We start from the raw sequence: 24,332 nt of genomic DNA on the forward strand, positions 1-24,332 counted from the left end.
AGATGACGGCGGGCAAGCAGCAGGAGCAGCCCTCAGCCAGCATGACCAGCGAGTTGGAGGTGCTCAGGGCGCTGAAATTTCTTTTTGACCACCACAAGGCCCTGGATGAGAAGGTACCAGCTACCCAACCTCCTGAATTTGTACACTTGCTGCCTTGTTAGGTGGATGATGCATGTATTTATGTAACTAGTTGACTTTTGAGCTTCTTGAATTCTTGTAAATACATTTTTTCTGTAAGAAGTCAGAGTTTTATATGGTTAAAAAGCATTGCCTACGTATATGCTCAGTCATGTCTGTATGTTTGTGACCCTGTGGACTATAGCCCACCATGCTCCTCTCTTCATGGGGCTTCCCAGGCAAGAATACTGGAGTGGGTGGCCATCTTCTACTCCAGGGGATCTTCCCAACCCAGGGATCGAACCTGCCCTCTTGCGTTGGCAGGCGGGTTCTTTACCACTGAGCCACCTGGGAAGCCCCCAGTTAAAAAGTATTAGTTGGCATAAATGTCTCAAGGTTTATTATATTCTGTATATCAATTTGCAGTTAAAAACTGGGCAATATAATTAGTTTAGGATAACATTTTGTTCTCTCAAACTTAGAATTTAAAGCTGTTAACAAGCAGATTTTCTTGATGTTAAGATCAATGAGAGCCATTAAAGATAATCTGTTACAGTAGCCATGTATTAGAGTGAGTATAGAATGAGGAGTGCCCTAACGTGTATACACACATCAACACACAGTGACTCGACGCCTTGTATTTGAGTTCAGAGAGCGGTTTGGTATAGCACTCGAAAGGTGTCATTTGTTAGAAGAAGAATTAGGTGCTACACATAAAGAGGTAAGTTTGATCAGTCATCGTGTAATTTCAGTTAAAGGTTTGTCATTTGTATCCTTTCGTTTTAAAAATGTATGAAGGCTGTAGTGGTGGGAATCACATGCTATTTATCTTTCTGATTGAGGACCCGCCCACCTGGGGTATTTTAATGACTAGCAAACTAGACTTGTGGCTCAGAGCTGCAGGATCTCTTAAGCACCCCTTTGTCCAGGAGAAGACAAAGTCTGACTCTGATCACCCGGTTCTAATCGGGATGGACAAAATCACCAATGCACCATGTAGGTCTGAGCGGCCGTGAGGGTCCTGTGAACTCCCAGAGGTGCAGAAGGCAGTTTTGACCTCGCCGATTTCCTGGAAGTGCTGTGTCCCCTCCCTCCCAAAACAAGGCTGTCTAAGGCTTCCTTTCCCCCTCAGAGATCGTCTGATGGCTCTCTAAGCCACGAGCAAAACCTGGCTAAGATGAGCGAGCTCCAGGAAGTCATAGACAAGCAGTTGCGGGAGCAGAGCCAGATGAAAGAGCGCCTGGCAGCCCTCTCTGCCCACGTGAGAGAGCTGGAGGAGGACCTGGACACGGCCAGGAAGAAACTCCTCAAGTCTGAGGAAGTGAACATGAAACTGGAGCGGGATGTCCGTGAAGTGAGTGACGGCGGCCGTGTCTGTTGCCCTGAGGTGGTTGTGGGTCCCTTGTTCTCCCGGTGATCTCAGCCTCGGGATGGCTGCACGAGTAAGAGCAGAGCTCTGGTGAGACCACGACAGGCTGTCTCCCCGCCTCTGTGTCGAGGTCTCTGGGGTAGAAGAGGCCTGATCCAGGCGGTCCGTTGGCAGTGGACCAACATGAGGGTAGCCCTTGCGCTGTGCTGCACCCTGGGTGTGGACTCCTCATTTCTACAAGTTCTAGGGGGCCCAGTGTGTTCCTTTTAAAACATTCATTTATCCATTCATTCATTTCTTGGCATGTAGTTGCTTTACACTGCTGGATCAATTTCTGCTGTGCAGCAAACTGAATCAGTCATGTATATGTGTATATATATCTACGTATATCCCTGTTGTTTAGATTTCCTACCCATTTCCTTCACCACAGAGCACTGAGGAGCCTTCCCTGTGCTGTACACTAGGTCCTTACTGGCTGTTGACTTGATACGTAGTATCAGCAGTGTATACATGCCAGCCCCAGTCTCCCAGTTCACCCGCCCCCCCACCTGCCTGTCGAATGTATTCCTGACGATGCTGAGATTCCTTCTGATTCGCTCAGCCGAGTCTGGTGACGTCTGTGGAGGCCGTTCTCTCGGAGAGATGGGAGCATGCTGTGTGGGCTCTGCCGAGGCAGCTTGCCTGGCCGTCTTCTCTGGTTTGCTGAGCTTCCGCTCCTTGACAGGGATGTGTGACGGTGATCCCGGCGGTCAGACCAGTCGAGTGGCACTTGCTCACCCTCAGGTCCTCAGGCCCGAGCTGTGTAACCGCGTAGACTCCTGATGTTTCTGGCAGTCGTGTCTGCGGGTGTCATGATTTATGAGAAACTACCTAACGGTCATTGTGAAAACAGAAGAGTGCTGGGGGTTCAGGCCTCCTCCTGTGAGCCTCATCTCTCCTCTGTATGCAGACAGACAGCCCCCACCCTGCCCCACCCCTCCCCCGTGACACCGTCTCAGACAGAGCCCCTCCAGCATGTGTTCCAGCAGGTGTACTTGTTTAGTAGCTTGGTGTGAGGAATTCTGTGTGAGAACTCAAAACAGAAATATTTGCACATGTTTGTATAACCTTCTCACACTACTCTTTGGCAACAGGAGGAGATTAGGTGACAGAGTTTAATACGTTGAGAATTCTGGAAAAAGTGTTTTTAAGACCTTTCACTTTTAATATTAGGACTTGGCCTACATTGGTTACTTAGTGACCGCGGAGGGACCCAAAATGGATTTTGAGCTGGCAGACAGGAGTCGCACCAGCAGCAAGTTCTGGTCCTGGTTTGAGCATTTCATACATGTGGTTTAACTCTGCTTGAGAAGGCTGCCTCCAGTTGTGTTACACTTTGACTTCTGTTTCCACTCATTAATAGTCTTACTTTAATTTTGAGGAAATTGCATGAGATTTTTCCAACTTTTACCCGAGGAAACGAGCCTCAGAGCCCCCTCTTGGGTCTGTTGAAGGTCCCTCCCTGTTCTGGGTCAAGTCCGCCTGTATGGTGTAGCAGACAGAGGTCCTGACTTCATGCCAGATACCTTCCCTCCTGGAATTCTTGCAATAACAGGGTAGATTAGTATACTTTTTGTTTGCTGTTTGGATTTATTATATAGCAAAGAAGCTTGGTAAACCGATTAGTCGGGCAGAACATTCCGACAGATGGCTGCCCATCGTGGCAAATGTGACCTTTGAGGTAGGCGTGTTTTTGCTCACGTTCAAGAAAACTGCCACGTCTAGGAGTTTAATTTTGAGTACACTGACTTTATGTTTGATTTGAAACTTAGGATTTAGTCCAGCTTTGTTACTCTTAAGTGTATCGGAGTGTTCCATGATAACAACTTACCTTTTCTCCTCTGCAATGCCCGGTGTAGGCCATGGCCCAGAAGGAGGACATGGAAAAGAGAATCATTACCCTAGAGAAACGCTCCCTTGCCACACAGCGTGAAGCTGCCTATGTGCATGACTTCAATGATAAACTTGAAAATGAAATCGCAAATGAGGATTCTATGCATCGACAGGTAATGGCCTTTACTGTACTGTGTCTGACTTTTATAGTATTGAATTACTGAGGAGGGAAGGTAAAGACCTTTTCATGTGACCTCCCACGCTGGAAATCAAGTCCCCGTGTAAAGTTCTTATGACCCTAAAACATGTACATCATGTAAATTATGTACATCACGGTATATCATGGTAAATCATGATGTACATCATGGTAAATCATGGTAAATCAGCGTACTGGAAAGAAATACATTTTTTAAAATTTGGGGGTGACTGCAACTTGCAGGTTTGAATTATTTGGGACTTGGTTTAACCATTTTGTGGAATTCCTCTCCTGACTCCCTTGTTTTATTTGAACGTGAATCTGTTGGCTTGTTAGCGTTTTTACTGAAAGAGCACAGAGCAGCAGGGAACTTCAGGGCAGTGGGCTAGCCTGTTGAGAACTGGGTCATTGTGACAAAAGGCAGGGTTAGAGCTCCGGTCTGATTAGGATTTGTCCTTCCTATGTTTTGATGAGCCTTACTCGCTCCTGTTCCCGTGTGGTCTCAGATAATCAGGACTTAACCAGGAAAACCAAATCTGGCTTCTCTCAAACAAAGTGAGTCGGGCCGGTGTGTGCCAACATGTATCATTGGCCCCACCACAAAAATAAAACACTAGAAAGTCATTGAAATGTATGAGGTGGAATGCATTACGATATACAAAATAGTGGCTGCAAAAGGCAGGTCAGAAAATACTACGTACCATATGCTATTGTTTACTGAGGGTTTTAAAGCCTCACGTGTCAGCACTGTCCCCACCATGCCTGTGTTCCTGGGCCTGGACTGCAGAGCCTCAGACGTGGGCTCCCAGGGGGCAGTGGTTCTGACTCCCATGGTGAGACCCACGGTGAGGCGCCCTCCCCGCTTAGGCAGAGAGCTCAATGTCTCCCAATCAGGGGTGCACTTCCTTACTTTCAGAACAGCTGCTCAGAGGCTGTTGAGCTTGGGATGCTGTTTATGACTAAGCCAGTTCAAAGTAAACTTTTGTTTTGCTTTAAAAATATTTGAATGCCGATGCCGTACTGTGGAAGCTGTGAGAGGTTTTGTTTCCTTGGGCTCAAAAATCACTGCAGACTGTGACTACAGCCATGAGATTTAAAAATGCTTACTCCTTCGAAAGCTATGACAAACCTAGACAGCATATTGAGAAGTAGAGACATCACTTTGCCGACAAAGGTCCGTATAGTCAAAGCTATCGTTTTTCCAGTAGTTACGTATGGGTGTGAAAATTGGACCATAAAGAAGGCTGAGCATTGAAGAACTGATGCTTTCGAACTGTGTTGCTGGAGAAGACTTTAACAGAAAATAAAACAGTGTCAGACTTTGTTTTTTTGGGCTCCAAAATCACTGCAGATGCTGATTGCAGCCATGAAATTAAAAGACGCTTACTCCTTGGAAGGAAAGTTATGATCAACCTTGATAATATATTAAAAAGCAGAGACATTACTTTGCCAACAAAGGTCCGTCTAGTCAAGGCTATGGTTTTTCCCATGGTCATGTATGGATGTGAGGGTTGGACTGTGAAGAAAGCTGATCGTCGAAAAATTGATGCTTTTGAACTGTGGTGCTGGAGAAGACTCTTGAGAGACCCTTGTACCGCAAGGAGATCCAGCCAGTCCATTCTGGGGGAGATCGATCCTGGGTGTTCATTGGAAGGACTGATGCTAAAGCTGAAGCTGCAATACTTTGGCCACCTCATGCGACGAGTTGACTCACTGGAAAAGACTCTGATGCTGGGAAAGGTTGGGGGCGGGAGGAGAAGGGGACGACCGAGATGAGATGGCTGGATGGCATCACCGACTCTATGGACATGAGTTTGAGTGAACTCCGGGAGTTGGTGATGGACAGGGAGGCCTGGCGTGCTGTGATTCATGGGGTCGCGGAGAGTCAGACACGACTGAGCGACTGAACTGAACTGAACCTGTTTTTTAATTTTTTAAGGTGGAAAATTTCAAACATGCACAAAAGTGGTATAATCATATACCACTTCTATAATATAGTATAATAAATGCCCATGACCCAGCAATTAGCCTCAGCAATTTCTAACACAGGGCCAGTCTCAAATAGATCATTCTTTTGTCTTCTCTCCATTTTTTTTTTTTAATATAGTAGGTCCTAAAACAGCTTTTTAAACCACGAGCTTGATGCTCATTTTATAAAACACAGACTTGCCAACTTTGTTATTACATTTAAAAATTGCTTGAGGTAATTATTTCCAGTTTTTTAATATGAATTTTCATATTGGAAAAGACCCTGATGCTGGGAAAGATTGAAGGCAGGAAGAGAGTGGGTGACAGAGGATGAGATGGTTGGACGGCATCACCAACTCAATGGACATGAGTTTGAGCAAGTTCTGGGAGTTGGTGATGGACAGGGAAGCCTGGCGTGCTGTGATTCATGGGGTCGCACAGTCAGACACGACTGAGCAAGTGAACTGAACTGAATATGAATTATCATTGGGAGAAAAACTATGGCCAAGCTAGACAGCATATTAAAAAGCAGAGACATTACTTTGCCACCAAAGGAACACCTAGTTACAGCTATGGTTTTTCCAGTAGTCATGTATGGATGTGAGAGTTGGACCGTAAAGAAGCTGAGCACCAAAGAATCGATGCTTCTGAACTGAGGTGTTGGAGAAGAATCTTGAGAGTCCCCTGGACTGCATGGAGATCAATCAATCCTAAAGGAAATCAGTCCTGAATATGCATTGGAAGGACTGATGCTGAGGCTGAAGGTTCAGTACTTTGGCCACCTGATGCAAAGAACTGACAGATTGGAAAAGACCCTGATGCTAGGAAAGATCGAAGGCAGGAGGAGAAGGTGCGACAGAGGACGAGACGGTTGGATGGCATCACTGACCCGATGGACGTGAGTTTGAGCAACTTCTGGGAGATAGTGAAGGACAGGGAAGCCTGGCATGCTGCAGTGCATGGGGTCACAAAGAGTCAGACACGCCTGAACAACAGCAATCATTACAAAGAATTTAAGTGATGTTGCATGTAAAGAAAAATATGTGAACGTCTATCTCCACTGGCTTTTTTCCCAAAATGAATTTTCTCACCTTTTGCTTTATAACTTGAATTCATTTTACCCCCTTAAACCAGACTCAAGCTTCTGTTTATGTACTGGGAATTTTCTCTACCAACGTGTGTGTAAGCTGATCCCCTTTAAAGTCTGCTTGTTTCTGAGTGTAAATTTGCTTGCTCCCCGAGCTCCTCCAACAGGTAATGGCTGGTGACACTAAGGTCCCCCAGGTGCTCAGCCAAAGAGAAGCATTGGGAGTGACCTTTGACAAGTGAAGACCCTGCCTCTCTCTGCCCCTGCCCGTCTGCTCTGGGGATGCTCAAGAGCCCATCAGAGGTGGCCGTGGGAGGGGACCGCCTCGAGAACCAGCGCACAGGCTGCTCACGTCACGGCTCCCCGGTGCTTTTATTTATTTATTTATTTTTTGGTAATTAATTTATTTTGTATTGAAGGCAAATTATTTTACAATATTATATTGGTTGGTTTTGCCATACATTGACATGAATTTGCCCCGGGTTTACATAAGTTCCCCCTCCTGAACCCCCCTCCCACCTCCCTCCTCCCTTTATCCTCCCTCTGGGTCATCCCCGCATGCCAGCCCCGAGCATCCTATAAAATGCATTGACCCTGAACTAGTGATTCGTTTCACATATAACAACATACGTGTTTCAATGCCATTCTCCCAAATCATCCCACCCTCACCCTCTCCCATAGAGTCCCAAAGACTGTTCTATACATCTGTATCTCTTTTGCTGTCTCGTATACAGGTTATCATTTGCATCTTTCTAAATTCCATATATATGCGTTAATATACTGTATTGGTATTTTTCTTTCTGGCTTACTTCACTCTGTATAATACGCTCCAGTTTCATCCACCTCATTAGAACTGATTCAAATGTTTTCTTTTTAATGGCTAAATAATACTCCATTATGTGTATGTACCAAAGCTTTCTTATCCATTCGTCTGCAGATGGACATCTAGGTTGCTTCCATGTCCGGGCTATTATAAACAGTGCTGCAGTGAACATTGGAGTACATGTGTCTCTTTCAATTCTGGTTTCCTCAGTGTGTATGCCCAGGAGTGCGATTGCTGGATCATATGGCAGTTCTATTTCCAGTTTTTTGAGGAATCTCCACACTGTTCTCCACAGTGGCTGTACTAGTTTGCATTCCCACCAACAGTGTAAGAGGGTTCCTTTCTCTCCACATCCTCTCCAGATTTATTGCATGTAGACTTTTGGATAGCAGCCATTCTGATTGGTGTGAAATGGTATCTCATTGTGGTTTTGATTTGCATCTCTCTGATTATGAGGGATGTTGAGCATTTTTTCATGTGTTTGTTAGCCATCTTTATGTCTTCTTTGGAGAAATGTCTGTTTAGTTCTTTGGCCCATTTTTTGATTGGGTCATTTATTTTTCTGGAATTGAGCTGCAGGAGCTGCTTGTATATTTTGGAGATTAATCCTTTATCAGTTGCTTCATTTGCTATTATTTTCTCCCATTCTGAAGGCTGTCTTTTCACCTTACTTATAGTTTCCTTTGCTGTGCAGAAGCTTTTGATTATAATTAGGTCCCATTTGTTTATTTTTGCTTTTATTTCCAATATTCTGGGAGGTGGGTCATGGAGGATCCTGCTGTGATTTATGTCGGAGAGTGTTTTGCCTACGTTCTCCTCTAGGAGTTTTATAGTTTCTGGTCTTACATTTAGCGCTCTAATCCATTTTTAGTTTATTTTTGTGTATGGTGTTAGGAAGTGTTCTAGTTTCATTCTTTTACAAGTGGCCGACCAGTTTTCCCAGCACCACTTGTTAAAGAGACTGTCTTTTCTCCATTTTATATTCTTGCCTCCTTTGTCAAAGATGAGGTGTCCATAGGTGCGTGGATTTATCTCTGGGCTTTCTATTTTGTTCCGTTGATCTATATTTCTGTCTTTATGCCAGTACCATACTGTCTTGATGACTGTGGCTTTGTAGTAGAGCGTGAAGTCCGGCAGGTTAATTCCCCCAGTTCCATTTTTCTTCCTCAAGATTGCTTTGGGTATTCGAGATTTTTTGTATTTCCATACAAATTGTGAGATTATTTGTTCTAGTTCTGTGAAAAATATCGTTGGTAGCTTGATAGGGATTGCATTGAATGTATAAATTACTTTGGGTAGTATACTCATTTTTACAATATTTATTCTTCCAATCCATGAACATGGTATATTTCTCCATCTATTAGTGTCGTCTTTGATTGCTTTCAATAGCATTTTATAGTTTTCTATGTACAAGTCTTTTGTTTCCTTAGGTAGATATATTCCTAAGTATTTAATTCTTTTCGTTGCAACACTGAATGGAATAGTTTCCTTAATTTCTCTTTCTATTTTCTCATTATTAGTGTATAGGAATGCAAGGGACTTCTGTGTGTTGATTTTATATCCTGCAACGTTACTGTAATCATTGATTAGCTCTAGTAGTTTTCTGGTAGAGCCTCTAGGGTTTTCTGTGTAGAGGATCATGTCATCAGCGAACAGTGATAGTTTTACTTCTTCTTTTCGAATTTGTATTCCTTTTATGTCTTTTTCTGCTCTGATTGCTGTGGCCAAAACTTCCAGGACTATGTTGAATAGTAGTGGTGAGAGTGGGCACCCTTGTCTTGTTCCTGACTTTAGGGGAAATGCTTTCAGTTTTTCACCATTGAGGATAATGTTTGCTGTGGGTTTGTCATATATAGCTTTTATTATGTTGAGGTATGTCCCTTCTATTCCCACTTTCTGGAGGGTTTTTATCATAAATGGATGTTGAATTTTGTCGAAGACTTTCTCTGCATCTACTGAGATAATCATATGATTTTTATTTTTCAGTTTGTTAATGTGGTGTATTACGCTGATTGATTTGCGGATATTGAAGAAAACTTGCATTCCTGGGATAAAGCCCACTTGGTCATGATGTATGATCTTCTTAATGTGTTGTTGGATTCTGATTGCTAGAATTTTGTTAAGGATTTTTGCATCTATGTTCGTCAGTGATATTGGCCTGTAGTTTTCTTTTCTTGTGGGGTCTTTACCAGGTTTTGGGATTAGGGTGATGTTGGCCTCATAGAATGAGTTTGGAAGTTTCCTTTCCTCTGCTATTTTCTGGAAGAGTTTGAGTAGAATAGGTGTTAGCTCTTCTTTAAATTTTTGGTAGAATTCGGCAGTGAAGCCGTCTGGACCTGGGCTTTTGTTTGCTGGAAGATTCCTGATTACAGCCTCTAGTTCCGTGCTTGTGATGGGTCTGTTCAGATTTTCTATTTCTTCCTGGTTCAGTTTTGGAAAGTTGTACTTTTCTAGGAATTTGTCCATTTCTTCCAGGTTATTCATTTTATTGCCATATAATTGCTGATAGTATTCTCTAATAATCCTTTGTATTTCTGTGTTGTCAGTTGTGATCTCTCCATTTTCATTTCTAATTTTATTGATTTGGTTCTTCTCCCTTTGTTTCTTGATAAGTCTGGCTAGTGGTTTGTCAATTTTATTTACCTTCTCAAGGAACCAGCTTTTGGCTTTGTTGATTTTTGCTATGGTCTCTTTTGTTTCTTTTGCATTTATCTCTGCCCTAATTTTTACAATTTCTTTCCTTCTACTGACCCTGGGGTTCTTCATTTCTTCCTTTTCTAGTTCTTTAGATGTAGAGTTAGGTTAATCAGTTGACTTTTCTCTTGTTTCTTGAGGTGTGCCTGTATTGCTATGAACTTCCCCCTTAGCACTGCTTTTACAGTGTCCCAGAGGTTTTGGGTTGTTGTGTTTTCATTTTCATTCATTTCTATGCATATTTTGATTTCTCTTTTGATTTCTTCTATGATTTGTTCATTATTCAGCAGCGTGTTGTTCAGCCTCCATATTTTGGCATTTTTAATAGTTTTTCTCACGTAATTGAGATCTAATCTTACTGCATTGTGGTCAGAAAAGATGCTTGGAATGATTTCAACTTTTTTGAATTTACCAAGGCTAGATTTATGGCCCAGGATGTGATCTATCCTGGAAAAGGTTCCGTGTGCTCTTGAGAAAAAGGTGAAATTCATTGTTTTGGGGTGAAATGTCCTATAGATATCTATTAGGTCTAACTGGTCTATTGTATCATTTAAAGTTTGTGTTTCCTTGTTAATTTTCTGTTTAGTTGATCTATCCATAGATGTAAGTGGGGTATTAAAATCTCCCACTATTATTGCATTATTGTTAATTTCCCCTTTCATACTTGTTAGTAATTGTCTTAAATATTGTGGTGCTCCTATGTTGGGTGCATAAATATTTATAGTTGTTATATCTTCATCTTGGATTGATCCTTTGATCATTATGTAGTTTCCTTCTTTGTCTCTTTTCACAGCCTTTGTTTTAAAGTCTATTTTATCTGATATGAGTATTGCTACTCCTGCTTTCTATTGGTCTCTATTAGAATGGAATATCTTTTTCAGCCCTTCACTTTCAGTCTGTATGTGTCCCTCGTTTTGAGGTGGGTCTCTTGCAGACAACATATATGGGGGTCTTGTTTTTGTATCCATTCAGCCAGCCTTTGTCTTTTGGTTGGGACATTTAACCCATTTACGTTTAAGGTAATTATTGATAAGTACGATCCTGTAGCCATTTTCTTTATTGCTTTGGGTTCGAGTTTATACACCCTTTCTGTTTTTCCTGTCTAGAAAAAATCCTTTAGCATTTGTTGGAGAGCTGGTTTGGTAATGCTGAATTCTCTCAGCTTTTGCTTGTCTGTAAAGCTTTTGATTTCTCCTTCATATTTGAATGAGATCCTTGCTGGGTACAGTAGTCTGGGCTGTAGGTTATTTTCTTTCATCACTTTAAGTATGTCTTGCCATTCCCTCCTGGCCTAAAGAGTTTCTGTTGAAAGATCAGCTGTTATCCTTATGGGAATCCCCTTGTGTGTTATTTGCTGTTTTTTCCCTTGCTGCTTTTAATATTTGTTCTTTGTGTTTGATCTTTGTTAATTGGATTAATATGTGTCTTGGAGTATTTCGCCTTGGGTTTATCCTGTTGGGGACTCTCTGGGTTTCTTCGACTTGGGTGATTATTTCTTTCCCTATTTTAGGGAAGTTTTCAACTATTATCTCCTCAAGTATTCTTTCATGGTCTTTCTTTTTGTCTTCTTCTTCTGGGATTCCTATGATTCGAATGTTGGAGCGTTTAACATTGTCCCAGAGGTCTCTAATATTGTTCTCATTTCTTTTAATTTGTTTTTCTTTTTTCCTCTCTGTTTCATTTATTTCTACAATTCTATCTTCTAGCTCGCTTATCCTGTCTTCTGCCTCTGTTATTCTACTGTTTGTTCCCTCCAGAGTGTTTCTGATCTCATCTATTGCATTATTCATTGTATATTGATTCTTTTTTATTTCCTCTAAGTCCTTATTAAACCTTTCTTCCATCTTCTCAATCCTTTTCTCCAGGTTATTTATCTGTAACTCCATTTTGCTTTCAAGATTTTGAATCATTTTCACCACCAAAATTCGAAATTCTTTGTCGGGTAGATTCCCTATATCTTCCTCTTTTGTTTGTGTTGGTGGGCATTTATCTTGTTCCTTTACTTGCTGGGTATTTCTCTGCCTCTTCATCTTGCTTATAATGCTTTGCTTGGGATGGCCTTTCCCTCTTCTGGCCGTTTGTGGAATTCTCTTTATTATGTAGTTTCCTCACTGTGTGTGGGGTTGGACAGGTGACTTGTCAAGGTTCCCTGGTTATGGAAGCTTGTGTCGGTGTTCTGGTGGGTGGAGCTGGATTTGTTCTCTCTGGAGTGCAATGAAGTGTCCAGTAATGAGTTATGAGATGTCAGTGGGTTTGGAGTGACTTTGGGCAGCCTGTATATTGAAGCTCAGGGCTAGTTTCCTGTGTTACTGGAGAATTTGCGTGGTATGTCTTGCTCTGGAACTTGTTGACCCTTGGGTGGTGCTTGGTTTTAGTGTAGGTATGGAGACGTTTGATGAGCTCCTATCGATTAATGTTCCCTGGAGTCAGGAGTTCTCTGGTGTTCTCAGGATTCGGGCTTAAGCCTCTTGCCTCTGGTTTTTGGTCTTATTCTTGGAGTAGCCTCTAGACGTCTCTATCTGTCATTTCCAAGGTGGTTCCCTCTGTTTTAGCTTCTGTTTGCTTGTCTCTTCAGTGTCTAATTTCCGCCCTGATACTAGGGGGTGGGTGGACACTTTTTAAGGCTCAGTTGTTCAGTCCTGTTCTGGGAAGGGAGGAACGCTGCAGACGAATATCTCTGGCATCTGTGGGGAGTGCTCGCAGCGTCTCGGCCACACTGGGTTTGCCCCCGCTCACAGCACGTACGCTGTCCCAGTCTACACTGCACAGGCTCTAGGTTGCTCTGCCGGGAACTGTCCGAGGCCAGCGCCGGGTTGTATGCACTTCCCAGGTCTGAGCGGCTCAAGTTCAGGTTCTCAGGTACTCCAAAAAGGCGCAGACTTGGTTGGGCCTGCGTTTTGTGCCTTCCCTGGTCCGAGCAGCTCAGGGGACCAGGTGTTTGGCGAGCGCGGTCTCTGCGACTTATCGCCTCCCCAGTCCCCACCACTCAGTTTTCTGGGTGTAAAACCGGCGCACCTTCTCAGGGGGATATCGACCGGCCCGAGCCCAAGAAGTCTTGACTAGCAAGAAGCCTGTCTGCAGTTTGTATCAGATGCCTTTCTGGGGCTGCGGTTGCCCGCTCCGGCTCTGGCTGCGCTCCCTGCCTGTCTCGGCGGGGGATGGGGGATGGGCCGACCGCAGCCGGCTCACTCTGCTCAGTCCTTTATTCTGTGAGTGGGGCTGGCCGAGTCTTAGGTTAGAGCTTTCCGCCTTTTCGTGGGGAAGCTGTCCCACAGTCTGCTTTGCTCTCTCCAGTTCTCTCAAAATGTTCTCGCGGCATTCAAGCCCAGTCCTCTCTCTAAGTTCAGCCAGCTCCTCCATGCCCAGCCCCCGCTTGCTAATGGCGTATGCAGGCGTCTGCGCTGCTTCTCTGCTGGGAGTTACCGTTTGGCGGGTAATCTGTGGGTTTTAAAAAAAATCTTAAAAAAAAAAAAGAGGGCTATGTGGCCCTCTGAGCTTCCAAGGCTCGCCACAGATTTGCCATTGAGAGTGTTTCCCGGTGTTTGGAAACTTCTCTCTTTTTAAAGCCTCCCTTCCCGGAACGGAGCTCCATCCTTACTTCTTTTGTCTCGCTTTTTATCTTTTATGTTTTTTCCTACCTCCTTTCGAAGACAATGGGCTGCTTTTCTGGGTGCCTGACGTCCTCTGCCAGCATTTAGAAGTTGTTTTGTGGACTTTACTCTGCGTTCAAATGTTCTTTTGATGAATTTGTGGGGGAGAGAGTGGTCTCGCCGTCCTATACCTCCGCCATCTTGTTCCTTCTCCCCTCCCCGGTGCTTTTAAAAGAAGGACCGTACTTTGCTCTTGAGGTTCATGAGTTTTTGTTTTTCCTGTTGTAGGCAAGGCAGGGAGACGACGTGAAGGAAGAACACAATTAGAGAATGGATGATCTGGAGGATAAGGTGAGCCAGCCCCATGGCCCCTTTACAAAGAGGCACATCTGGCGTGGCCTGTCCCGGCTTGGTCTGTGTGTGGGGAAAAGCTCCAGGACAGGAGTTGGAAAACTGTTCCCAAGAGGGCCTCAGAGTGAATGTCTTTACTGGTTACGAATAATTGAGTAGCAGCATTTCATGCTAGTCAATAAGCGTGACAGCATCCACAGGCAGTGTGTAAAGGAACAGACGTAGACGTGTGCCCACAACCCTTACAGAAAGCATCAGTGAGCCAGATCCCCCGATGGCCCCAGTGTTAGCAGCCGCCGTGCTCGAACTTTATTCTCGGTCCACCCTCACCCCTTCGTTTCTTTCTTAGAAGTTTATTTCTGGGGCTTTGCTGGCAGTCCAGGGGTTGAGAGCCCCCGCGGAGCTGCCCTGCGGGGCAGGGCACACTGCCTGCTTGCAGAGAGCTGGAGACCAGGCAGGGAGGAGTACAGTAGAGGCCGCTCCCAGGGAACTTTCAGAGACTCGCAGCAGGCGCTGCAGGGAGCCCTGGAGGAGGAATCTGCTGGTTCCCGTTGTGCGATTTGAAGGCGCGGGGGTGAATGGGGGTGAACCAATAGGCAGTTGGTTCGCTGGAGCGGAGCAGGAATGATGGCAGGTGGTCCTGGAGCCAGCGAAGGGGGTGGCCCTGCCCTGGGGAAGGGTCGTGACGAAGACAGGGGGCGAGGGCACTGGCCCCGGGGGACAGGGTGCCGGCAAGCCAGCATCTCGAGGCTGCCCCTCAGTTGCTTTGAGGTCATGTCTGGGAAAAGAAGGCAGGACCTGGGTGACAGTGGGGCAGGGGGGACATTTGCGGAGAGAAGGGTGTGAGGTGTGAGAGCGGGAGGGCGGCACGGGGCCCCGCAGGCACGCTCCCGTGCGTCTCTGATGACAGAGCCGCCCTTGCAGTGCGAGGGGCCGCCGCCCAGAACAGCCGAGGGCCTGTGCCCCGAGAGGAGAGCTGCGGCGGGGCTGGCCCTCCTGTCCGCTGGCTGCCCCTGCTCTCTCCTGTCTGTGGGAGTTCAGACCAGCCTGGAAAACGGAGGGCTGGGAACCTGCGAGGATGGCCCTCCTCGGTGAACCAGTACAAGTGATGACAGCTGAGGGGGACCCAGCGGCTCTGGAGCTGAAGGATTGCTTTTCCTTATTTTCCTTCAGCCTGGCTGATGGGGGCATGGATGTATTTTTTTTAATGTTTGCTTTCTGTCCCTGACTCCATCAGCCCTCGCTTGTGAATAACCTCATAGGATTGCCTTCTGTCCACGCTAAGAGCTGAGTGTCACCAGGCCATATGGGAACTGAATTCTCCTCCTGCCCGTTTCTTCAGTACTGCTCGCTTAAGAGATGCCAGTGTCTCCTAAGCATGGCCCATTTATCCTCAGTCAGGGCTTCCATGTAAAATTGTGTTCAGTTCCTGATAGACTTGAGCTTCCCTGAATGTCGCTGACGAGACGTGGTCCTCTCGTGCCCAGGTGCAGACCCTGAAGGAACAGGGCTGGGATCGCGCGCAGCAAGCCAGCATGCTGGCCAACGTGGCCCAGGCGTTCGAGAGTGACGAGGGCGTGTCTGACGGCGAGGGCGACGGGGTCACCCTCTTCAGCTCGGCCACTCAGCTGTCGCCCAGCGGGCAGAATGATGCTGAGACTCCGACTGTGATGCTTCAAGGGGCAGCTGGACACCATCATCGAAGAGATCCGGTGGGTGCGCCTGATGCCAGCTCCCCGGAAACTCGGTTTCCCTGGGGAACTGTCTTCTCCTTAGAGAAGTCTGAGTAAGAAAACTGACTTCATGTCTGCCTCAAGAATTTTCAGTTCCAAGATTGCCCTTGATTCTAGAGCTCAGTCAGCCAAGGCGTTCTGTCCACAGTGTGGTGTCAGCACTCTGTGGGGGGCATTGTGGGGTGTCCCCCCCTCAGCTCTGAGCCCCAAGGTGGGTGAGGTGCTGAGGCGGTGTCCCCTGCAGCCCGTGCACCCTCCAGCACTGAGGGCGTGCCCTCCTGTGTCGCTCAGAGCCTCCCACGTTCTGGTGAAAAGCCGCCTGGATCAGAAAAGCTGGGGTTTTGTGGTTAGCAAATTCCCACTCAGATCTGCATTTTCCCTTTTAACTTAATACCGTGTGAAGATTGGCATGTTGGAAGACAGTGGTCCAAGGACATGTGTTTGAGTTTTACTCATCTCATCAGTAGATTTAAGAAGTTTTCTTTAGACATCGTCTTGGCAGTTATAGCAATTTACAAAAGGGGACAGAATCCAAAGGCCCGCCTAGTGGTGAGCAGGGGGCCTTGGGCCTGGGTACAGCCGGGTGGCTGGGGGCCCCGAGGCCTGCCTAGTGCCACACCCGCACAGCGGTTCCCCTGTCCCTAGTCCACGTTCAGAGTGGCTGCAGGCCGGTGACCCTGCACAGGACCTGGCAGAGCTGCTGCTCAGATTGTTCTCGTCACGTCAGCTGAGGCCGAGGTGCCCGTCCCTGTCAGCCGAGCGTGGGGGGACTGGGGGAAAGGCAGGGGATGGATGGCACAACCAGCAAATGCAGGTTGTGCCACCTCACTTTTGACGCCATAGACGGACTGCTTTGTAGGCCGTGTTTGAGCACAGACGAGCTCAGAAAGATTGTCTTTCCCCATCCCCGCAGGAAATATGGAATGGTTATATATTAATATTCTTATTTTTACAGCAAGTTGTCAGGTAAAAGTGATTTTTCCTTATACAACAAGTTGACTTGATGTAATGGTAAATTCTGTCCATCAACTTATCAACACTGAAAAACTTTCAAGATGTATAAGTAGAAGTGAAACTGGAGAGTTTAGTTCCTGTAAGAATCTTATATTTTAATTTGAAAACCATTTTATTTGCATAATCGAGTATTTAAACTGCTGTATAACATCCTCCATGACACACTAGGGGAGAAGAGCAGTAACCATGAATTCTAGGTTAATACGGCACGTTGACATGAATCCAGAAACTCACAAAAAGCTGGGGGAGAACTTCATCAAGTGATGCGTTTGTACATACACAACCTCAAAAAAAAAAAAAAAAAGATCAACTCAGCACTTCATCTGGTCTGGGGACTTGTATTTAGAAACTCCAGCTTGTTCGTGAATCTCTGTTTTGACTGTACAGTGTTCCCGATTCCCAGTGGAAAAGACTTGAGGCACTGACGTGCATCTCTGCCCTGAGAGCAGGGAAAAGGTAGAGGTTGTCAACTTCAGGTATCTCCTCACAGGGAGAGAGTCGCCATCCAGGCCCCGTCAGAATGTTAGAGTAAATAAGTGCAATCAAACGTGAATGATCAGGGGCCACTTTGTAAGACTCAGTGCTAGTTACTCTAAGTTTGAGAATATTCAAAAGAGGGAAAGTTGAACCTTTTTGCTGAGATGTTAATTGAGCAACTGTTCCTGGAATTTGCTAATCGTGACACAGAATGCCAGCCCAAATGTGTTGTCGAGACACACTCCCCTGCTGACAAAGGCACGTGACGGGTTTTGTTCTATTTTAGGTTGATCGAAGAGAAGAACACGGAGCAGTCGGCCGAGGAGACTGAGAGCCGTGTGGGCAGCGGGAGCTTAGGCAACCTCCGTCATTTTATTTATTTTTTATTTATTTATTTATTTTTTCAGCTTGTCAAATTTATATTTTATTAAAGGGATGTCTATGTGTCCTGTCAATGGCTTTATGTCTTCTTTCAGTGTATTTATTTATTAATTATTATTATTCTTTTTGGAGGCTAATTACTTTACAATACTATATTGGTTGGTTTTGCCATACATACTCCCTCAACCTGTATCCCGCCTCCTCGCTTCCCAGCTCCTGCTCGCCCAGCAGTGGGCGCTCCAAGCCCCAAAGGAGGTGGCACAGCCCGCCGCAGGAAGTAGACAAGCTGGGCATCACGACTGGGATATGTGTCTGCCTCCTCCCTGCCGCGTCCCTCCCCCAGCACACTGGTTTTCTTTTGTTTGTTTGTTTTTTCTCTTTTTACCCAGAAGAAAATCAGGTACATTTGCTACGCTCAGAGGTCTAAGATTTTTTAAAACTGCCTAGTCTTTAATCATTCCATAATGGCACCGTGACAAATTCAGTTCAGTTCAGTTCTGGACCACTGGCTTACCACGTCATCGTGAACTCAGCCAGAGCCTGCCTCTGTAACATTGGGCCTGGCCTGTGCTGGGCACAGCAGCTGCAGGGAAGTTTCTCTTCTCAGGGAGCAGACAGCTTCATGAAAGTAACCATAGGCAGCTCTCATGGCGTGTGAAAACCGTGCCGCACATTTTCCACTGGGGATGCCTGGTTGCAGGGTGCAGGGCATGCGGTGGGGACAAAACCCAAGAATCTCAACTGGTCTGCTTGCTGATGGGCCTGGCCGTGCGCTCAGGCCAGCTCTACGTGTGAAACCAGGTTAAAAGCCGGGGGCCCCAGGGAAGAAGTCGGGCTTCCTCACTCTTCCGAGTCTAAAAACAGGATGACTACCTAGGGCTTTTGGTGACAGAGTGTGTGGCTCTAAAGCACATGTACCAGCTTGCTTCCATGTTTAGCTTAGGTTTTGTGAGTGCATTGCTCTTTACCCCATGAAATCACGTGTACAACACTCTGCTTTGTAATTGCACTTGCATTATCACTGTTTCCGTTACCACCCATTTCATGTTAGCTATGTTGTTAGTCAGCATATAATTAAATTCACTGTGAATCATTTTAGTGGCATGTGAAGTGGTAACTAGTCCATGTTGTGGTCTTCTGACACGCTGTTTTTATAATTTGCATCATTGACTAAGTAGTTGAAATTTAAAATTCTTTGACGATTTCTCTGTGGTTTCATGCTTGATTTCTTTCCTAGTATTTGTAAAAGAACAGTTCTGTATATGTTTTCCTTGCTGTTGGACTTCTCTGACGGTGTGTCTGCTTTCGTCATTGGTTTTGATTTCCTGTCTCATCCTGCTGTCTGCTTAGTCGTTGTCAGTCAGGCAACGGTCAATCAGTCGTTGTCAATCAGCTGTCGTTTGCCCATCCGTCTCCCCTCCCCCGTCCTCCCACTTGCTCTGGTCATACCAGTGCTGTGGTCCACAGTGTGTGTCCCCTTAGTCGGGTTTGTGCTTTGTCTTCATGTCTCATTAAATGGTGTGTTTCCCCCATAGCAGTAAGTTTGAATTAGCGTATCACTAAGCAGTTACAGGAGAAGGCAATGGCACCCCCACTCCAGGACTCTCACCTGGAAAATCCCATGGACGGAGGAGCCTGGTAGGCTTCAGTCCATGGGGTCGCGAAGAGTCAGACACGACTGAGCGACTTCACTTTCCGTTTTCACTTCCATGCATTGGAGAAGGAAATGGCAACCCACTCCAGTGTTCTTGCCTGGAGAATCCCAGGGACGGGGGAGCCTGGTGGGCTGCCATCTATGGGGTCGCACAGAGGGGACACGACTGAAGCGACTTAGCAGCAGCAGCAGCAGCAGCATGCAGTTATAAGCATAATGTAGATGGATCCTAAACTACATAACGTGTGTAATTCATAAATGAGATGATCCTTACATAAAGAAATGACCCTCTTAAGTGTAGATTTAATGGACTTTTGACACAATATCCTTTCTGTGTAGGTGCAACCCACTCCAGTGTTCTTGCCTGGAGAATCCCAGGGACGGGGGAGCCTGGTGGGCTTCCGTCTGTGGGGTCACACAGAGTCGGACACGACTGAAGTGACTTAGCAGCAGCAGCAGCAGCTTGTATTTAAGACTCTCAATGTCATCAGCTTTTGCACAGTTAATGTCTCTCTTAGACTTTAAAAAAGTATCTTCTATGGTTAATGACTGCACCTGCTATTATGCTAGTTTTCATTCTTACATATTTTCACAGGGAACCTGCTTTAATGAATTTATTTTGAGAAGTTTTAAATCAAATTCTTTGTAAGGATTTTACATAAATATCCAATAAGTGGTCAGATTTCTTCAATGTTGAAATAGGTATTATGGTACCTTCCTCATCAGTTAAATTACTAATTTAATGTTTAACATTTTTTTTTTTTTTTGAGAGAAACTAATTTATAGAGAAATTTGGCTGAGAATAGACAACTGTTAAGGCCCTTTATTGTACAGAATGCTGTGCTTTATTAAATCACGATATTGTAATGGAATTGTATCGTCTGAGTAATAATTGATAGTGTTTCTCTAGTAAATCTTCAATAGCTCATTTAATTTCTGTGGTCAAAAATATGTTCTGTTTCCAGTTACATGTTCTCTAAATCTTCATCCCACTTATATGTTTGCAGTCTTTTTTGCTTTACTGTCTTTGCCTATACTGATTCTTGAATTTTTAGCTTCAGAGTCACAATAAATCTGGTTTCTTTTCATTTCTTTGCATGCATCTATCAACCTAGTGATTTAAGGAAGCATCGTTGAAAGGTAAACTACTTAGTACTTTAGCATGCCTTTCTTTGTGAAGTATTAAACAGTCCTTATCGTTTAACATGAATGAACACTATGTGGTTATGTACTGGTGAATAATTGACATTTTAATGGAAGTAACGAAGCTCACCTACCACTTAAAATATGCTGATGGTTCTGTTGGAAATAGGTCATTTGTTGGGACAATTGTAACAGTTTGCTTTCTCCCACTTGTTTGCCTTCTAATCATCTCATGCTTATTTATAATAGACATAGTATCATTGGTTATTTTTAAAGTTTTCTTTACTTATTTTTTTTGCCATGCTGTACAGCTTATGGGATCTTAGTTCCGCAACCAGGGATCAGACCAGTGTCCCGGCAGTGAAAGTGCCAAGTCCTAACCTCTGACCACCATGGAATTTACACTCAGTGTTTTCTTAAAAGTCACGACTGTTAGATTTTCTTAAAAGACATAGATGTTAGATTTGGGGGAAGCCAATTTACTGACGGTGGGTAGCAGTGTGCAGGAGACTCTGTGCACCGGGCACCGTGTCAAGTGCTTTCCAAGTCTGTCATCTCATCCCACAGACACCCAGGTGAGGTCTAGGCTGCTGTTATCCCCATTCAGCAGACATGGACACTGAGGCTGAGAGAGCCCAGGCTCACACACACAGCAGAGCGGTGCGGACTGGTCTGATCAGAGCCTGGACGTGTACCCGTGGTGCCGTCCAGCTCTCTTTCCTCCTGAGGCTCTCGTGTCCATCACGGCATCCCCGATGGAGGGAGCATCAGGAGGGAGCTCGGTGCCGCTCCCCTCGGGTCACTTGGATGAGCCCCTCTTGTTGGGATCCAGTGAGCCGAGGCTTGGCCTTCCTTGTCCCTCTCCCGCTCCCAGCCCGCTGACCGAGGACTCCTGGGGCCTTCCCGCAGGACTCGGGCAGCCGCACTCTGGTTCAGGCAGCTCAGTGCCCGGGAGCCCTCCTGCTGGGCACAGCAGGGCAGCGCCGTCACCCTGGGGTTGGTGGCCGGGGTGTGCCGCTCTGTCAAACCTCAACATGGATCAGCCGTAGACACCCATATGTCCCCTCCCTTTTGAACCTAACTCAAATCTCCCTCCCCATTCCACTGCTCTAGGTTGATACAAGATCATCTGTTAGTGAGACCTAGGGGCGCTTTATGGCAACCACAGTGAGCGAATTACACTCGAACAGTGTGTAAGCACTTCAAGGTGTAGCCCCCAGTCTGTGTGTTCCCGAGAAATCCAAGGCAGACCCGTGGTGTTCGCATGGAAGGGTTAGGTACCTTTTCTGTGTTTCTCTGGTCGTGATGGGTTCCAGTAACCTGCATCATCACCACAAATGATCTTGGGTGGTGGCACAAGCGGTGTGCTTTCCTCCTTCAAACAGAAAGGTCTGGACGGCTTTGCTGAGAGGTTTCTTACTCTTGAAACTGGTGCTTCTGAGCAGCGTCTGGCGATGAGCACAGTCCTTTCATCAGGGCAGTTCATGCCATGCAGGGTTCACGGTGCTGGCATCGCTCTGCCCTCCTGCCCAGCAGGGCCATCTGATTGTTGGATTCCAGGGAGGGCAGAGCCCGGCTGCAGGGAGGCTCTGGTCGGGGGTCTCTGCACTCAGTCGGGTGCTCTCGCTGCCCCACAGCCCTGCCTCTCTTGAACAAGACAGTCCTTTAAGATGGCATTAAGCTATAACAAGGGTTTATTTTGTACTTGGGGGAAAGCATAGCTAATAGATTTTCAAATAAGTTTCTGGTTATAATGTAAAGCCTGTGAGATTGCCTTTTACGACAGTCTTTTGTTACCCAATTTTACACTTACCTCAATCCCTCAGCCGCCAGCTATCCGGGAAGAGGTAGGAGGCATCGAAGGCAAAACCTCGACCCCTGCCTCGCCGCGGTCCCTTCGGCTGGACCGGCTGCACACGGGGTCGCTGCGCACAGCCAGCCACGAGGCCATCAGGGACGCCTGCAAGTAAGGGGCCTGCGCGCCTCGGCATCAGTTTCAGGAGCCCTGCGCCTCTTGTCTTGAAAGAGTTGCAAGGATGATTTTACATGAATCCCACTGGGTTCGGTGCCTGGGTTTAGTGGTGGACTTCAGGTGCTGGGGGAGGAGAGCTCAGTGACCTCAGTGATTTTAGGAAACATCTGTCTCGATGGATTGACTCCTGTGGGAGCTTTCCTCCTGCTCTTGCTAGAGGTCTGCCCGGCCCGGGGTGCGTTCCTGCTGGTGGCGGCCCCTTGCCTCTCGGGTTCACTCTTGAGGGTCCCTCCCTTTTCCTCAAGCGTCTCCTCTCAGGAGACTCTGTCCACTCCCGTGACTGACACTGTCCTCATTCAGACCACCACCTGCTGATCTCCTGTCCTGAGCCAGGCAGCACTCGATGGAGGGCACGTGTGGTCACCTGACCAGCAGCCCTGCACGGTGACCGTCGCTCTCCTGCCACTGCCAGGGGCAGTCACCGTGCGGGAGGCAGGGCTACTGCCCAGAGCCGGGGAGCTCGCCTTCTCTGGGAGTGTCGTCACCTGCCGAGCAGCGACCCTGAGGGAAGGTTGGAGCGCCCTCTGCACCAGCTGGCCTGGGGTCAAGTCCTCCTTGGGGGAGAGCTAGAGGCAGGGAATCGCAGCTTCCCGGGGTGGTTGTCTGTGGCCAGGAGCCTGCTTTGCTCGTGTGGAGTGTGCTTGGTGAAGGAGACTCCACGGTCTGCTGCGAGGTTGAGGTGCGGGTGTTGCTGGGTGCCCCGTTCTATCAGTAGGTCCTGTGGACGGGTGTGTGTTTGCACAAGGGTGCCAGATAACGGTCGTTTTCTCTCCCCGAAGCTCGACAGGCTCCCAGCAGCAGCAGCCAGGACTCGCCGCACAAAGCAGCAAAAGACAAAAGCATCAGGTACTCCATCAGCCGCATATTTCAAAAGAAGTAAAAGGGCCGGCCTGGACACCCCGGCAAGGAGGCATTAGGACCAGGTGGGTGCTTCACCGTTCAGAGTTAGGGGGCCTGCAGGCATGTCCCTTCTGTGTCTCCCCCGTCATCCCCACGAGGCACCTGTCACTGACGCTGGGGGTCCTCCTGGGAGCAGGAACGGAGGAGGCGTCTGTCTTCTCGGTGGGTCTGAGATGATCTGATGAGTTAATGAGTGGTTGGGAGGATGGATGGATGAATTCGTCAGTGGATGGGTGGATGGATTAATGAGTGGATGAACAGATGGCTGGCTGGATGGGTGGATGAAGGGAGCATGGAATGAATAAAGCAGATGTTTATACTCCAGTGCTAGAAACATAGTCTCAGAAATTGCTTGAGTAGGAGCTGGGCAATGGTTGTTTCCTCCAGAACAGTGACAGGTGTTTGGAAACGGCTAAGTGCTCATCAGTGAGGGGTGAGATACAATCTGTGGACAGCCCACAAGGAACAGCCCCCTCCTTCCTGCCACCGTCCCCACCCCCAGGAGCCCGTCAGGGGCTCTGCCCACGGCCCCCGCCCCACCCCACAGCCGCGCAGGTCCTCCTGGGGGCTCCTCAGCACACAGTGTCATCACCAGGCCCCCACCTCGCTCGGCGCCATCTCCTGGAGGACAGGGTGTGTTCCTGCCTCTCCAGCCAGATATTTGCTGAGTGTCTTGTTTGTGCTGGGTGTGGGATGTACAGGGGTAAGTAACGCAGATGTGGTCTGGAGCACAATTTAGGGACAAGAGGGGAAAAGGAGCAGGTTATTTCATCTCTCCCTGTTATTCAGAAATACAGCACTGCGAGGGATGCTGCATTGACTGTGTACCAAATGCTGCACATGCCCCTCACCAAGCAGGGGCTGCCACCTCCCGATTTACAGAGGAGACATGGCCCCGCGGTTAGGGAGTGGTGAGGCAGGTTCACACCCA

The 24,332-nt window shown here is 46.8% G+C and overlaps 1 pseudogene; it reads left to right on the forward strand.

The window, feature by feature from the left end:
- Window positions 1-2: 2 nt before the first annotated feature.
- On the forward strand, window positions 3-22,439 carry LOC148774597 (uncharacterized; annotated as a pseudogene).
- The last annotated feature ends 1,893 nt before the right edge of the window (window positions 22,440-24,332 follow it).

Source organism: Moschus berezovskii, chromosome 21, assembly GCF_049115385.1.
Source record: "Moschus berezovskii isolate FMDL1 chromosome 21, NW_MosBer_1.0, whole genome shotgun sequence".
Taxonomy (NCBI): Eukaryota; Metazoa; Chordata; class Mammalia; order Artiodactyla; family Moschidae; genus Moschus; species Moschus berezovskii.